A 14,900-nucleotide genomic window follows, 5' to 3' on the forward strand; every position below is an offset into this window, starting at 1 on the left:
GAGCCTCAAGGCACCCTCTCCGGAGTCCCTCCCAGGCCACGGGAGGGACAGACAGCAAGAAGGCAGGAGTGATGCCTTCCCCCTGTCAGACGTCCCCACTGCAGTGTGTCCTGGGGGCTCTGAGAGGCCGCAGTGTCTAATGCTGTCAGGCTTCGGAGCCCAGGGCTCAGAACCTTCCTGAAGGTTCTGTGGGGCGAGCTCCGACCTCGCTCATCCCAGAAAGGAATGGAGGAGGCGCCCAGCTGGCTGGTGGCGGCTGCGTGTCCAGCCATCCGGGAAAGAGGCCCTTTCGCCTCCCCAGCCTTCCCGCTGCAGCTGTCCCCTCTGGCCCAGCTCCCAGGATGTGGGATGCCAAGCAGTTCCCGCCTCCTCCCCCTGCTCCCCACATCCCACCTTGCTCACAAAGGCAGGTCTGTCTGGAGCTGAGCAGGGCAGGCCCACGGGGAGGGCTGGTGCTCCACACCACACCCTTTCCTTACGGAAACGGACAGGTCTTGTCCAGTGACGGGGAGAGGGAGTTCCCCTCGTGGAATACCTCCTCTCAAGCTCAGCAGAGAGGCAGCGGGTGTATGTAAGTGGGAAGTTCTCTGCATGTCTGGTCAAAAGAGGGCTGTGAGTGCAGCACGTCACCACCCAAGCCAAGTCAGAGTAAATGCTCCCGCATTCAACAAGTCGCCTTCTAACCCTTTGCTCCTGAGTCAGTCAGAAATGTTTACTTTGCTTTGAAAATGGCCTCCATTTCCTAGTTAATATGCGTAAGAGAAGATGCTGCCACTCAGCATTGTGCTTTTGCCCAGCGATTGTGACCTGCAGTATGACCTTGAGAAGACTGCCCTGGGCTTCACTGTCTCCATTCACTTGACTTCACTACACCTAGTAAAGGCCCATGCATACTACTGTTAGGCACATGGACTTGACAAGACACTGCAAGGGAATAAAGGTGGAGATGAAGTCCAAGTGTAAGCTCTGAAGTCTGGCTTCCTGGACTTAAATCCGGAGGGTCAGCTCACCTGTCTGAGCATCAGGTTACTTGACCTGTGATAGCCCCCACCCCGCATTGTTCGTTATGAGGGTGCAACAGGGTAACATGAGTAACCTCAGTTGGCACAGCCCCTGGCACATCTGATCTCTGTAGCTGTTATTTTGTTAGTTATTCAGAATAAATAAGACAAGTTCCCTGTCCTTGATGGAGGGTGAGAAGGAAAATCATAAGTAAGGCAGACTGGTAAGTGCTTTGATGAAGGTACCCTACACTGGAGGGAGAAGAGGTCCAGGAGGATTTAGTGGAAGCTGTGGCAGGTCAGACACAAGGACAAACAGCTTCATGCATGTGGACATGGAGTAAAGGGAAAGTTGACCAGAGGCCTGAGTGTGGGCAGGCAGAGGCGGTCTGGTCCCAGCGTGAGTGACTGGGGCTGCTGGGCCGGGGCACGCACACTAATTTACAGGTCAGTGCACACTAGTTTGGAGTCACGCCAGAGAGGACCCCAAGTGGTGCCACCTGAAGAGTGTAGACTTCTATCTGCAACTGGTGGGCAGTCAGTGGAGATCTTTGAGAAGGGAATTAGAAAGATGTTTCTGGTAACATTTTATGGGAAAGTCTTGGTGGGGGCGGGGGGGGGGGCGCTGGGCACTGAGGCTGAGGGATACTTTCTCTGTGTTCCCATCTCTAAAAATTCACTAGGCTTCTAGTCCTTGCTTAATATTCACCTTCTTTACTTGACTACAAGGTCGTCTAGGACAAGAGCTATATGCTTCCTTCACACAGCTCTACCCCCCAGCACAATCCCTGGTGCTTCATAGAGAGCTGTTGAATTAAAATAGACAAAAGATCTGAAGCTTGAGCCATGAGAGTAGAGGGAAGGGATGGTCTAAAGTCACTTGAGGAGGAGCATGAAGAGGATTTGGCAAATGCCAGGAACTCAGCAAAGGAATAATCAGAGATAGCATAGGACATGGTGGGGAAGATGGAATCAGGAGAAGCCTGGTCAGCGATGCAGGTACCAAGTGCCTGACAGAGTGGGCTGCTTCCCAGGGGTGAGACACCATCCATTCAGAGCTGGGTGTTGGGCAGGCCTTGGACACAGGGCGCTGGGGAGAAGCCAGAGTCGGAGGCAGATGCGGGAGGGTCAGAGATGTGGGGAGAGATGGGGATCTTCAAGGGAGAAGGACCCAGAGCCTGAAAAGAGAGGTGGACAGAGGCAGCTACCCTGGGGGACACCCCACAATCTCAAGAGATCCCTAGTGCAGCCAGTGATCTCAGAGAAGTCGCAGGGGACTGGAGGCCAGAGGGTACAGGATCACAGCATTCAGCGGGAAAACTGGCTCTAGGCCACACCATTCAAAGCTGCTGAGAGGCTAAACAGATGGAAAACAGAAGCCAGAACCTCGAGATTGGTCTCGTGGCATTGCTGTGCCAGTCACTCCTTCCAGCCTTCTAAATGAAGATACATACTCACCAACCCTCCCATTATCAGAACCTTCCATTGCTTCCCACTTCCCAAACATTAAGGCCCTAAGTCCTTGGCAAAGGGTTTCTGTGACCCCCCTAATCTTTCCTGGAAGCCTCACCTTGCTGTTGCACGTCCAGGTCTTCATGAGTTGGTTCATGCTATTCCTTCAGCCTGGAAGGGCCTTCCCTTCCAGTCTCTCCTAGCTAAAATTCTTCTTACCCTTCAGGGCCTACATCACATTGCACCTCCTCTGCAAAGCCTTCCCTAATATCTCCAGTAAAAAGAGTCCTTCCTTTGAGGACCCATGGTGCAGTGCTTTGCCTAGAAGGAATTCTTTCGTTCCTTCTAAGATTCCATCCAGTTGTTGGCTTGTCTCTCCCCTTCACTGGATTATGACATCATGAGCAGAAGACATATCTTGTCTTTGAACATCCTGTGGCTTGATCTCTTATGCACAGAAGGGACTCAGCCAATGCCAGCAAAACAAAGGGAGAAACGAATGTCTGAGGACAGTAGATGCTGGCTGTTCCACTTGGAAATTACAGGGCCTAGGAGCTGTTTGACTTCAGGGCTTGGCCCTGCAACTAAAATCTTGGCCCAGCATTAGGTTGCTTTACAACCAGCTGTGCTATCTGTGATCTCTAGAGTCATTTTGATATTGTGGATACATTATTACAGATACACTTAAGATTTTCCTGAACATTTCCCATATTTAGACAAAGATGGAAAAACTTGGCCTGGTCATCAGAAGTGCTTTATCACATATGTTCCCCTTGATGGCGATTTAGAGTAATCCCTACACAATTCCATGAGGATCATAAACATATTTCGAGAGCCATGAATTAGGAGGAGAAAGTTTCCCAACACTCAATTTACAGACTCAGAAAGCATCTGTTCATTTAATCATCTGTCATCTTCAGCCCCTCTGAATAGGCTCTGACAGTATTTAGATAAAATGAATATAATGGTTTTGCGACAGCTTGTTATTTGTAAGGAAAACATGTATTCAATAAACATATTCAACAAGGTTCAGCGAGCACCTCCGATGTGCCACTCATGTGTCCTTGTTAGACAGTGTATGAGTCGGATGGATTCTTTCTGTAGACTGTGTTTTAGGGGTTAGATATTCTCTGTTTTGTTGTATAAAACTGAGAGCAATTTAGGACTGATATAGACAGTCCTGCTTTTTTTGGTTGGCTTTGTTTTTATTTTAGGATAGACAGTTACAAAACACAGCTGGCAAAATGGAAAGAAAAGCTACATTCTTCATGCAGCTGTGAACAACAGAATTTAAATATCTCTAATCCAGCAGACCTGGTTCTTGGCAAGGGAGGGAAAACGAGTTCGTTGTTTTTTACTACTTTAGGCTTTCACACTCATACACACATGTGTGCACATGCATATCCAAAGAGTAAAAAGGCAGTGAAGCCGGAGGGTATGTTGAGTGCTTTTAAAATTCTTTTTCCATGGGTCTTGCAGCGTTGGCTGGGAAGGAGTTTCCCAAAGAACTAACCTCGTAAGGAAAGCCTCCCCCTGCCTTTGTAATAATAAGAATCGCTTTCTCCTGAGCATTTGTCCTGTGCTAGTCTGGTGCCTGAAGAGCATTACCTGTTTTATTATATCCTCTGAGGTGTGTGCCGTCTACACATACAAAATGAGGCTCAGAATGATGACACAGGTTGCAAAACTGGGTAGGCATGGAATTGGAATTTAAATCTAGTTGTCTGGCCACAACTGGGATTTTCCTTAACCCATCTCCACTGTGGCAGAATAGCACCAAAACATACTTGAGAGGTGAATAATGACCAGACCTGGGGAAATGGGGCACATTCCAGATGACGTCTCCCCATCTTTAAGTGATTCCAAAGGACAGATGTAAGAAATGTGGTTGGCCTGCACAAAAGAACCCTAAAAATAGGGGTCTTTATGTTTTTTCTATTTCAATATATATTGCTCTTTCCTCCTTAACAGTAATAGAGCTATGCTTAAATGTTTTTGTAGAAGGATATTCAATATGGCATTATTAATAATAGTGACAATGAACTGAATATCTGATAATAGAGGACTCATTAGATTATAGAGGAGTACACTGCCACCATTAAGAAATCTGTTTCAGAACAGTCTTGAGTGGAGGACACCCACTATGTTGCTAAATGAAAAAGTAAGTTAAAAGTCTATAAAGACAGTATGATCCATTTTTGTTTCACACACACACAGAAAAAGACAAATAGAGACACACAAACACAAAGAGAGACACACAAACACAGGCATATATATAACACAAGAAAAGAACTGGGAAATTATCAGTATTTTAACTGATCATCTCTTGATGATGGGTAAACTTTTATTTTCTTAAATTGTATTTTCTGGTATTACTTCCATTTCCTATAATGAAATATATTACTTAATTATCTAAGAATAATTTTTTAAGTAGTGCATACTCATTAACTCAACAGCTTCATCATACGAACAGTTTTTGAGAATCCACTATGTACTAGACTCAAAACGTTAAAAAAGAAAAACAGAAATTAAAGTTACTCACACCCTTGTTCACTGGCATTTTGGATGATCTCCTTCAGCTCATTTTCTGTGCTGCATTGAAAGCATAATGGTGACCAAAGCAGACAGCTACCAAGCGCTGGGACAGTTAGGAGTCCTGCCAATGGAGATTGAGCAGCCTCTGGTCCCTGATTCGGCCGCTTCTACCTCCGGACATCATTTCCCTTCCCTCTAAGTCTCAGCTCCATCATCAGTAAAAAGGATGGAGAGTGGTACCTACGTTATCAGCCTTTTGGAGGATTAACCAAGTTACAAGTAAGTGGTTTGACGGAGACAACAAATGATAGCTGTTATTACTATTACTGTGTAGAATGGCTGCGTTGCTCTTCTGTTTTCCATCTCTTTTCTTCCAAAGAGTGTAGCATAGTTGTATTGCTCTTGGAGAGAAGGACCACTTTTTAGGTCTTTTTTGAAATTTTCTTTTAATTGGAGGATAATTAGTTTACGATATTTTGATGGGTTTTGCCTTACATCAACTTGAATTGGCCACAGGTATACGTGTGTCCCCCCCAACCCAAAGCCCCCTCCCATCTCCCTCTTTTTAGGTCATTAAGGCTTAGGACTTCCCTGATGGCTCAAACAGTACAGTGTCTGCCTACAATACGGGAGACCTGGGTTCAATCCCTGGGTTGGGAAGATCTCCTGGAGAAGGAAATGGCAACCCACTCCAGTATTCTTGCCTGGAAAAATCCCATGGACAGAGGAGCCTGGTAGACTACAGTCCATGGGGTCACAAAGAGTCGGACACGACTGAGCGACTTCACTTTCACTTTCTTTCAAGGCTTATAAAGTCACCTTTGACTTTTGTCTGTGGTCGGATCACTCAGTCCAAGCCATTTTCAGGCAAAGCTATAAAGGACAGAGGAGCTGCCATGGTTTAAAGAAAAACCAGAGTATTTTTACATCTTTCAGAAAATCTTGGGAGCCAATGTTGGACAAAGATCTTACATAATTGTGTTTGGAAACCTCATAAATGTGGTTCGGTATAGGCCTTATGATAGCTAAACTCTTGCTTATTCTCACCAACCCTGTGACTTCGGGCCTTGGTGTTCTGTTTTGTCTTATCAGCTCTGTTATTGTATGAGCTCTTTGGAGAGAGGATGCCTAGTAGTGGGCTAATTCCTGGAGGAGCCAGCCTGTTTCTGGTTGTGGCCCTATTTCAGCCTCCCCCATCTCCTTTCTGCATGACTCCCAGACCTCCTAACTCGGACCCCTGCCTTCCCTCCACCCATCTTAGAGTCAAATCTCCACTCAGGATCAAGTGAGGGTCTTAAAATGTCCATCATTGCATGTCACCTCTAATGCTAATCCCCCCGTTATTTTCAGTGCGTTCAGAATAAAGCCCTAGCTCTCTGCTTGACTCCAGGTTGTGCATGATCTGGTTCTTGCACACCTCTCCAGCTTCATATTGACCCATTCCTTCACTGTTTATTCTTCTTGAGGTATCCTGGCCTCTGTTGGAGTCTAGAACACACGAGTTCTTGTCCACCTTGGGGCTTTATCTCAGGTTCTTCCTTCCACGAAGAATAGTCTTCATCACTCCTCTTGGCATGCCTGGAGCCCCTTAATCCTTCTGGTCTTTGCTTCTGTGTCACCTTGGAGAGACTTTCCCTTTCTACCTAATTTGTAGCAGCATTTCTTGTTTCAGGACCTTGTTTGTTCTATTTGTAGATCTTAGCATGGTTTTTACTTAGTTCTTTTTGTTGACTTACTTGGTGTGTGTGTGTGTGGGTGTGTGGGTAGGTGTGTACATTATTTGCCATTCACCTGCTGCATTAGAATGTCAGCTCCTCAAGGGTAGGGACCATGTCTGTCTCATCCTCGTATCCTTGAGGCAGGGCCCTTCACGGAGAATGCACCCGATGTATAGGGAAGGGAGAGAGGGAGGGAGTCTCTGAAAAGTGGGATGCTTCTCCAGGCAGCCCAGTTTCCCGTGAATGTGGGCAGCGTGTGCTGCTTAGCCCTAACATTACTGTGCAAGTTTAAAAATAAAACCCCTGGGTGGAGTGAGAAACCTTTAAAGAGGATGGGGGAAAGATAATGAGAAACAGAAGCTAGCCAACACAGCAGGATGTGGGGCTGGCCAGGAAGAGAAAGGCACCCTGACTCCAAGAAAACACTGCAAGAGTCTGATGAAGGTAGTACTCCGTGTTACTAGAGGTCTTCCTCTTAGTCGACAGTGGATGAAAGACTTGAACTGTTTCAGGCTGTGCTTCCATCCCAGAGCGACATGTGTTTAGAGTCATTTTTTTTTTAAAGAGCTATTCTCTACAGTTCCTAGAACAGAGGCCTCCACACCCCACATCTGACTGCCATGCTGTCAGAAGAAGAAGGAATAGCAGGAGGTTACAGGGAGGTGATGAAGCCTGCTTTGGCTCACTCTCCCCGTGACCTTCCCCTGGGCCCCTCCCAGCGTGGAATCTGAACCTCCCACCACAGTAGGGCCCCGGCCAGACAACCCAAGGTATAGCCACCCTCCACAGTCTTGGCTCAGTTCTGGGGATGTGCAAGGCAGGGAGGGTCAGGTCAATGGGTCGCTAGAAACAACTGGGACGTTGCCTTGGAAACCCTTTTCCCCGACTTGCACTGTGTGCCTTTGGATCCACCCTGAACCAGCTGTGTATTAAATCCTCTGGCCGCAGTGGGAGGTAGGGAGTCATGTGGAGGAAGGTCAGAGTGTGTCAGGAAGGGGTCCACCTCCTTGATGGGAGACCATCGATCTTTGGGCCTTAGTGAGAGGTCTGACGACCCAGGAGAGCCATGGGCTGAAAATCCATACTCCGGGCCTGGTCTCTGTGGTGCAAGAATGGGCTGGGTTGAGTGTGGGGGCTGCCAGCATCCCCTCCTCCAGACTGTGGCCTGGACCCCTTCCCGTAATCCATCTCTCTCTGGTGCTCCAGAAGCCAAGTGATGTGCTCATGGTCACCTAGTGCAAGGGAGTGTTTGCAGACCTCTACAGCACTGTTCACCAGTGGGTTTTTCCATAATCCCTGCTCTGTGGTGGTCAGAAGGGCCATGAAGGAAATCAGCGACTATAGAGGGAGACAGCTGGAGCTTTCCATGCCCCTTCATAACCTCTGCTCCCCCTTCTAGAGATGAACTCTTGTAAAGAAGGAAACCAAAGCACAGAGAGGACCGGTTCTTACCCACAGTCACTCAGGAGGGCAAGATGGGGCATTGAGCAGCCTGGGTGCAAGATAACTGCAGTTCACAGCCTACAGCAGGCCATGCTGTTCCCTCTGCGTTTAGTCTTCAAATGTGTTAAACTCAAAGCCCAGGGTCAGGGGACATAGAGGAAAAGTTTGAAAGCACCCGAGCACCAAGGAACCACATGTACCCTGGAGGGGTGGGGATCCCACAGCCTTTTGGGAAATGGTACTAAAGGAGCCTTGCTAAAGTTGAAGCTTCTTTGTTTGTTGCAAACTCCTACAGCTTAAAACTGCTGAACAGGAGGCTTGTCTGCTCCATGCTTAAACTCTTCAAAGGAGCTATTGCTTTCTTGGCTAGTTCTAGGTTCCTGACGTGTGAATTTTAAGTGCTGAAAGAGCACAGGGTGATCATTGTCCCTTGGAACAAAGAAGACTGACGGGGGAACAGCAGGTGACCTTCATGTTCCCAGATCATTTTTTTAGTTCAAATACATTCTCAGGTTTCCTGCAAACCTTAGCCAGACTGCAAAGTGTTGGTAGCAATAATAATTAATATTTTATTGATCAAACGCTGTGTGCTCTGCATTATGTACTGAAACATTTTTGTCTCACTGACATCTTAAATCACCTCTGTGAGGGAGTAACAGCTAATGCTGATAATAAAACACACTTTCTCAGACTTCACCTGTATAAATTCACAGAGTCCCATCAACAACCCTCGGGTGTGGGTGCTGTTATCACGTCTCTGTTTCAGAAGTGGAAAGGTTCCAGAATTGGGCCAAGGCCTTACAGCTCTTGTGTGTCAGAACCAGAATTCAAACTCAAGCAGTCCTGCCTGCCCCAACTGGTATACTCCTATCCTCAGGCCCTGCAGACTGTCACTATGGAATAAGAAAAGGATGATGAGAGAGATGGGCCGGAAGTGGAGGCATCAGGAGAGCTCTTGGTCTACCACATCAGCTCCCTTTCCAATGAACTTAGGACACTGCCTCCCAAGTCTTCAGCAGAGACATCCCAGCACCAGCCCTGGAAAATGGCAGCTCATTCTGTGTGGCCAACCAAGCAGGGATTTTACCCTTGGGAGGAAACGATCCCAAGGCTAACCTGCATCTCTGTCCCAGAAACATCCCCATTAGCATTTCAAACATGAAAAACCAGTAGAGGCTTAAGGAAGAACATTTTGCTCCTTTAACCTAACCACCACCTTAGCACTGAAGACAAAGGAGCCAGGGCCACGCCAGCCTTGAACTCTGAACCAGGGACGTGCTCTCCCAGGGCTGCAGCTTGCCGTGTAGACTCCAGGGAGTGACTCTGCAGTGGTCATTCCCAGCTTTCCTCCAATTGCCATTTCAAAATTCTGACATAGATTCTGAGGAAGAACAAGCACAGCCTAGTTTTCGAACAGCTCTCTGTGCCCCTGATTGGTACTGAAGCAGCACTTTGTGCCCATTGATTAATCAGTGCAGACACTGCTTCCACCCCCATGGACCTGGTAGCCAAGGTGGGGGTGAGTGGCTTTGTCCACTCCTCCCTGAGTGCAAGGGCAGGAATGTGCTGGATCAATGTCACCCTTCTGGGTGCCTGACCTCACTTGTTTGCCTTTGATGCCCATCAGCCAAAAGGTGTTATTCATCTCTGAGCATGAATAACACAAACAGGCTGAATTTTTCTAGGCTTCCAAAGTGAGTTCTCTGGAGAGACGAGATTATGCACCCTAGGCCAGAGCAGCTGATGCAGAGCATGGGGTTCTGGGGGCTGTGAGGGGCCTGCTCACCCAAGCCAGGGTCTGAGGCCCTGAAGCACACTTGGCAGCACTGCTTTTCTAGAGCTGTGAGGAGTGACAGAGGCCGGGAGGTCCCACTGCTGCCCTTGGTTTTGGCTTTTCCACTCCTAGGATTGAACCAGTCGCTCATTTATTGAGCACTTACTATGTGGGTCAGTTCTGTTCTAGGCACTGGGGATACAGCAGGGAAAAAGAGAGACAAGGCCTACCCTCCTGAAGCTTATCTTCTAGGGGGAAGGATGAATCAAAGCAAACTTAAAAAAAAATTGACAAGATGATACAGACTGGGCTCAGTGCCATGAAGGAAATAGAGATAGAATAGGGAGTAACAGGAGAAAAAGCCACTTTGAGGAGTTGACCAGAGAGATGAGGCCTGAAGGACAAAGAGGTCTCCTATGTAAAGAACAGCAGGGAAAGTACTCCAGGCAGATGGAACAGCAATTTCAAAGTCCCAGAGGCAAGAAAGGGCGTGGAATGGCTGAGGCATGGAAGAGAGGCCAGTGGGGCTAGAGCTTGTGGGGGATATGAGAGGAGTGGGAGGATCTTGTCCCCATGAGACCCCCCAGCTGCTGTCACCTTCCTGAAAGTCTCCTCTCTTCTCCACAGTGGACTCCACTTGCCCCAGGGACTCATCCTTGCTAAGCCAACTCTAGCTCCTCTGCTGGAAGGAAAAGGAAGGGAATTCTTTTGTGACTGTCAGGACATATGGCAAAGGCATGGTGTTCAATTTGACATCAGGACTCACTCATGGTTTATGTCAACAGTGGCTGGCGTCGATGAGAAGTTTCCGAATGATGGGAATGGTGTGTGTGTGTGTCTGGTAGGGAAGACACCTGAGAGGGCTACAAACTCCAAGCTGGAATCCCATTGCCGCAGACCTATCTTTCTGCTTCTCATGTGAAATCCTGAATAAGGCACATTTTGGCTTTAAGTCCTTTGTACTCCTTCTTTATATTCTCTGCCTATTGTCATACCCGTGTCTGCCCACTTCCACCCTTTGCCACAAGGGTTCTGCCTGGGTTTCTTGCCCCTACTTCTTGCCTCTTTACGACTTGAATCTCAACCGTTCTCCACAGCCCTGCTGAATGAGCCTGCTGACTGCTGACCTGTTCCTGTAGCTTCAGGATAGGTTCTGCAGGCAAAGGAGAGGTTACATTCATGAGACCTCTGTGTGTCCTTCAAGTGATGCCAGAGAAGGTCGGGCTTGGCTGCCTGGTCAACCCCAGTCTGAGCCTGGCCCGGCTCCCAAGGTCTTGAATTAACCTCATCAGTGGGAGACAATGGTCCCTATTTAGACTCTAAAATGCTGCACTCAGTATGTCAGCAAATTTGCAAAACTCAGCAGTGGCCATAGGACTGAAAAAGGTCAGTATTCATTCCAATCCCGAAGAGGGGCAATGCTAAAGAATGTTCAAACTACCGCACAGTTGTGCTCATTTCACATGCTAGTAAGGTTATGCTCGAAATCCTTCAAGCTAGGCTTCAGCAGGATGTGAACCAAGAACCTCCAGATGTACAGGCTGGATTTCAAAGAGGCGGAGGAACCAGAGATCAAATTGCCAACATGCATTGGATCATGGAAAAAGCAAGGAAGTTCCAGAAAAACATCTACTTCTGCTTCATTGACTATGCTAAAGCCTTTGACTGTGTGGATCACAACACACTGGAAAATTCTTAAAGAGATGGGAATACCAGACTACCTTACCTGTCTCCTGAGAAGCATGTATGCAAGTCAAGAAGCAGCAGTTAGAACCCGACATGAAACAATAGACTGGTTCCAAATTGGGAAAGGAATACGACAAGGCTGTATATTGTTACCCTGCTTATTTAACATCTGTGCAGAGTACATCATGTGAAATGCTGGGCTGCATGAATCACAAGGTGGAATCAAGATTGCTGGGAGAAATATAACAACCTCAGATATGCAGATGATACCACTGTAATGGCAGAAAGCCAAGAGGAACTAAAGCCTCTTCATGAGGGTAAAAGAGGAGAGTGAAAAAGACTGTTACAGAGACTGGGAGGCTTAAACAACAGAAATTTCTTGTCTCACAGTTCTGAAGGCCAGAAGTCCAAATTCAAGGTATTCACAGGGTTGGTTCCTCCTGAGCGCTGTGAGGAAAGGATGTGGTCCAGGCCTTTCTTCTTGACACGCAGATGGCTGTCTTCTCCTGTGTCTTGTCATGTCCTTTCCCCCGTGTGTGTCACTATGGCTTAATTTCCCCTTTTTAAAAGGAGACCAGTCATACTGGATTAGGATCCACCCTAATGACCTCATTTAAACTTGATGACCTCTGTCAAGACACTGTCTCCAAATAAGGTCACATTCTGAAATACTGGGGGTTAGGACTTCCACCTACAAATGTAAGGGGGGACACAGTTCAGCCCATAACTACTACCTTCCAACTACCCTTTGCCCCCACCTTTTTTGGTTTATTGAATGAGATAAAAATAGGGAACAACAAGGATACATCATCTTCTGAAGAAATTATGTGGGAGTCTCAGGATGGGGGAGGACAAGATAGGAATACGAAGAGGAGAAAGACACTGAAGGGTGAGAAAAGAGGGTTGAACTGACAAAGAGCTAAAACTACCCTCACCTATCTGTGAGGAGCTCCATGGCTATGCTATGGAAACCTGTGGGGCCTGGGTTCCTATCTGAGATCTGCCACATACCAGCAGTGAGGTCTTTACCCTCGCTTGTGAAATGTGATAACAACAGTACCTAACTTATGGGATGGTTGTGAAGGGCTTAGCACTGTGCCCAGCACCTGATGGGCTGCTACTGTTGTTCCCACAGTGTAGGTTTAGCCTAAGTAAAACGGTGGTTCAGGAAGAAGTCCAAGTCAAAAAAGAGGCTAATCGCCACTGATTCAGGCCACACGACTCTGTTCTCATTAAAAGCAATGAAGACAGGGAACCAGAGCAACTGAAGCAGCCCTGGGCTTCTTCAGCTGTGACCTGTCGACTGGAGGCATCAGAACCAGCTGGGCCCTACCCAGGAAATGCAGAATCCTGGGCCCTTGTGAACCCCGCTACGTCAGTACTTGTGTGGGTAATTCCCAGGAACCTGATATTTTGACATTTTTTAATTAATTTTTGGCTGCTCCGTGTCTTTGTTGCTTGCATGGGCTTTCTCTAGTTACCGGGAGCGAGGGCTACTCCTCCTTGTGGCGCGTAGGCTTCTCGCTGAGTGTCTCCTCTCTTTGCAGATCACAGGCTCTGGGTGCATGAGCTTCAGTGGTTGTCGTGCACAGACTCAGTAGTGTGGCTCACGGGCTTGGGTGCTCCACAGCCTGTGGCATCTCCCTGGGGCAGGGATCAAACCCACGTTTCCTGCGTTGGCAGGTGAATTCTTATCTGCTGCCCCACCAGAGAAGTCCAACACGTTTTATTATTATTATTAATTAACTTACTTTTTGAATATAGTTGATTTTATCATGTGTTAATTTCTTCTGTACAGCAGAATGATTCAGTTACATGTATATATACATTTTTAAAATATTCTCTTCCATTATGGCTTATCACAGGGCATTGAATATAGTTCCCTGTGCTATATATATAGATATAGTAGGACCTTGTTGTTTATCCATTCTATATATAATAGTTGGCATTCGCTAGTCCCAAACTCCCATTCCATTCCTCCTCCCCCTTCCCTTTCAGTTCAGTTCAGTTGCTCAGTCGTGTCCAACTCTTTGCGACCCCATGGACTGCAGCACGCCAGGCCTCTCTGTCCATCACCAACTTCCAGAGTTTACTCAAACTCATGTCCATTGAGTCGGTGATGCCATCCAACCATCTCATCCTCTGTCGTCCGCTTCTCCTCCTGCCCTCAATCTTTCCCAGCATCAGGGTATTTTCCAATGAGTCAGTTCTTCACATCAGGTGGCCAAAGTATTGGAGTTTCAGCTTCAACATTAGTCCTTCCAATGAATATTCAGGACATATTTCCCTTAGGATGGACTGGTTGGATCTCCTTGCAGTCCACGGGACTCTCAAGAGTCTTCTCCAACACCTCTGTTCCAAAAATATCAATTCTTCAGCGCTCAGCTTCCCTTTAGCAACCAAAAATCTGTTCTCTCTGAATCTGGTGTTTTAAACAAGCTCCCATGTGATGCTTATGCACATTAAAGTTTGAAAATGCCTGGGCCAGACCACAGGTTCTGGAGCAGCAAGGGTGAGTCTTGTCCATCAGTAATCCCCACATCTACACAACTCTGGTACAAGGTAGGCATACCTTCCCATCACCAGCATTCCTTAGGTAAAGTCAGAGAGGTGGGCTTGAGCAACTATGCATAAAACAAATCTCTGTGTCATGTTTTGAACATTCAATTTAGAGAGATTACATTAGCAAATCAAGCCTTTTGCATCACTATAAACTTCACTGTGCCCAGATGCTAAGTTCTTTATTGCCCATTCCTCCTCTCTCCATGGCTGGAGTCACCTAGTCTTGACCTTCCGCTTAGCTCAAGATGACCTCTGACCTTAGGCTGGAGGTTTGTCAAGAGCCGTGGCCCAGCACCCTTGCTGTGTCCTCATCTCTGTTGTTAGGCACCATTTTCTCTCTTGTTGGTACCATCCTCTTGCAGGAAAGCCTGTGGCCCACCTTGTCCCCCAGGGCCTGCGTTCATGTCTTGTTCCTAAACACCCAGTCCCAAGGTCATGAGTCCTCAAGGCTGAGATTCTGTCTCCAGTCCAATCCAGGGTCTTGCCATATCTTGACAGAGTTTCCAAATCCTGGCCTACTTTCTAGGGCCTTCAAGAATCATCTTTTCCTGAAGTCCATCTGTCACCAAACTCTACCTGCCTCTCAGAACACCTCCAGTGATCCCCCTAACTGTAAATGACACGCCAGCTAGGAGCACAGCCTAGGTATAAGTTCAGCTCTGCCACTTTTTAACTGTGTGACCGTAGGCGAATGGCCAAACCCACCAAGCTCAATTCTGCGGCCATGAG

The 14,900-nt window shown here is 47.4% G+C and overlaps 1 protein-coding gene across 7 annotated transcripts in view; it reads right to left on the reverse strand.

The window, feature by feature from the left end:
- FGF1 (fibroblast growth factor 1) overlaps positions 1 to 14,900 on the reverse strand; it is a 107,039-nt gene that overhangs the window by 78,974 nt on the left and 13,165 nt on the right. Inside the window, exon 1 of one of the 7 annotated variants that reach the window (XM_059887924.1) lies at positions 2,572 to 2,859. The exons of the other annotated variants lie outside the window; for them this stretch is intronic. The gene's annotated coding sequence lies outside the window, so the exon portion shown is untranslated. Of the gene's footprint in view, positions 1 to 2,571; positions 2,860 to 14,900 lie in introns of those variants that run through there. 7 annotated transcript variants of the gene reach the window in all.

This window comes from Bos taurus, chromosome 7 (genome assembly GCF_002263795.3).
Source record: "Bos taurus isolate L1 Dominette 01449 registration number 42190680 breed Hereford chromosome 7, ARS-UCD2.0, whole genome shotgun sequence".
Lineage (NCBI taxonomy): Eukaryota > Metazoa > Chordata > Mammalia > Artiodactyla > Bovidae > Bos > Bos taurus.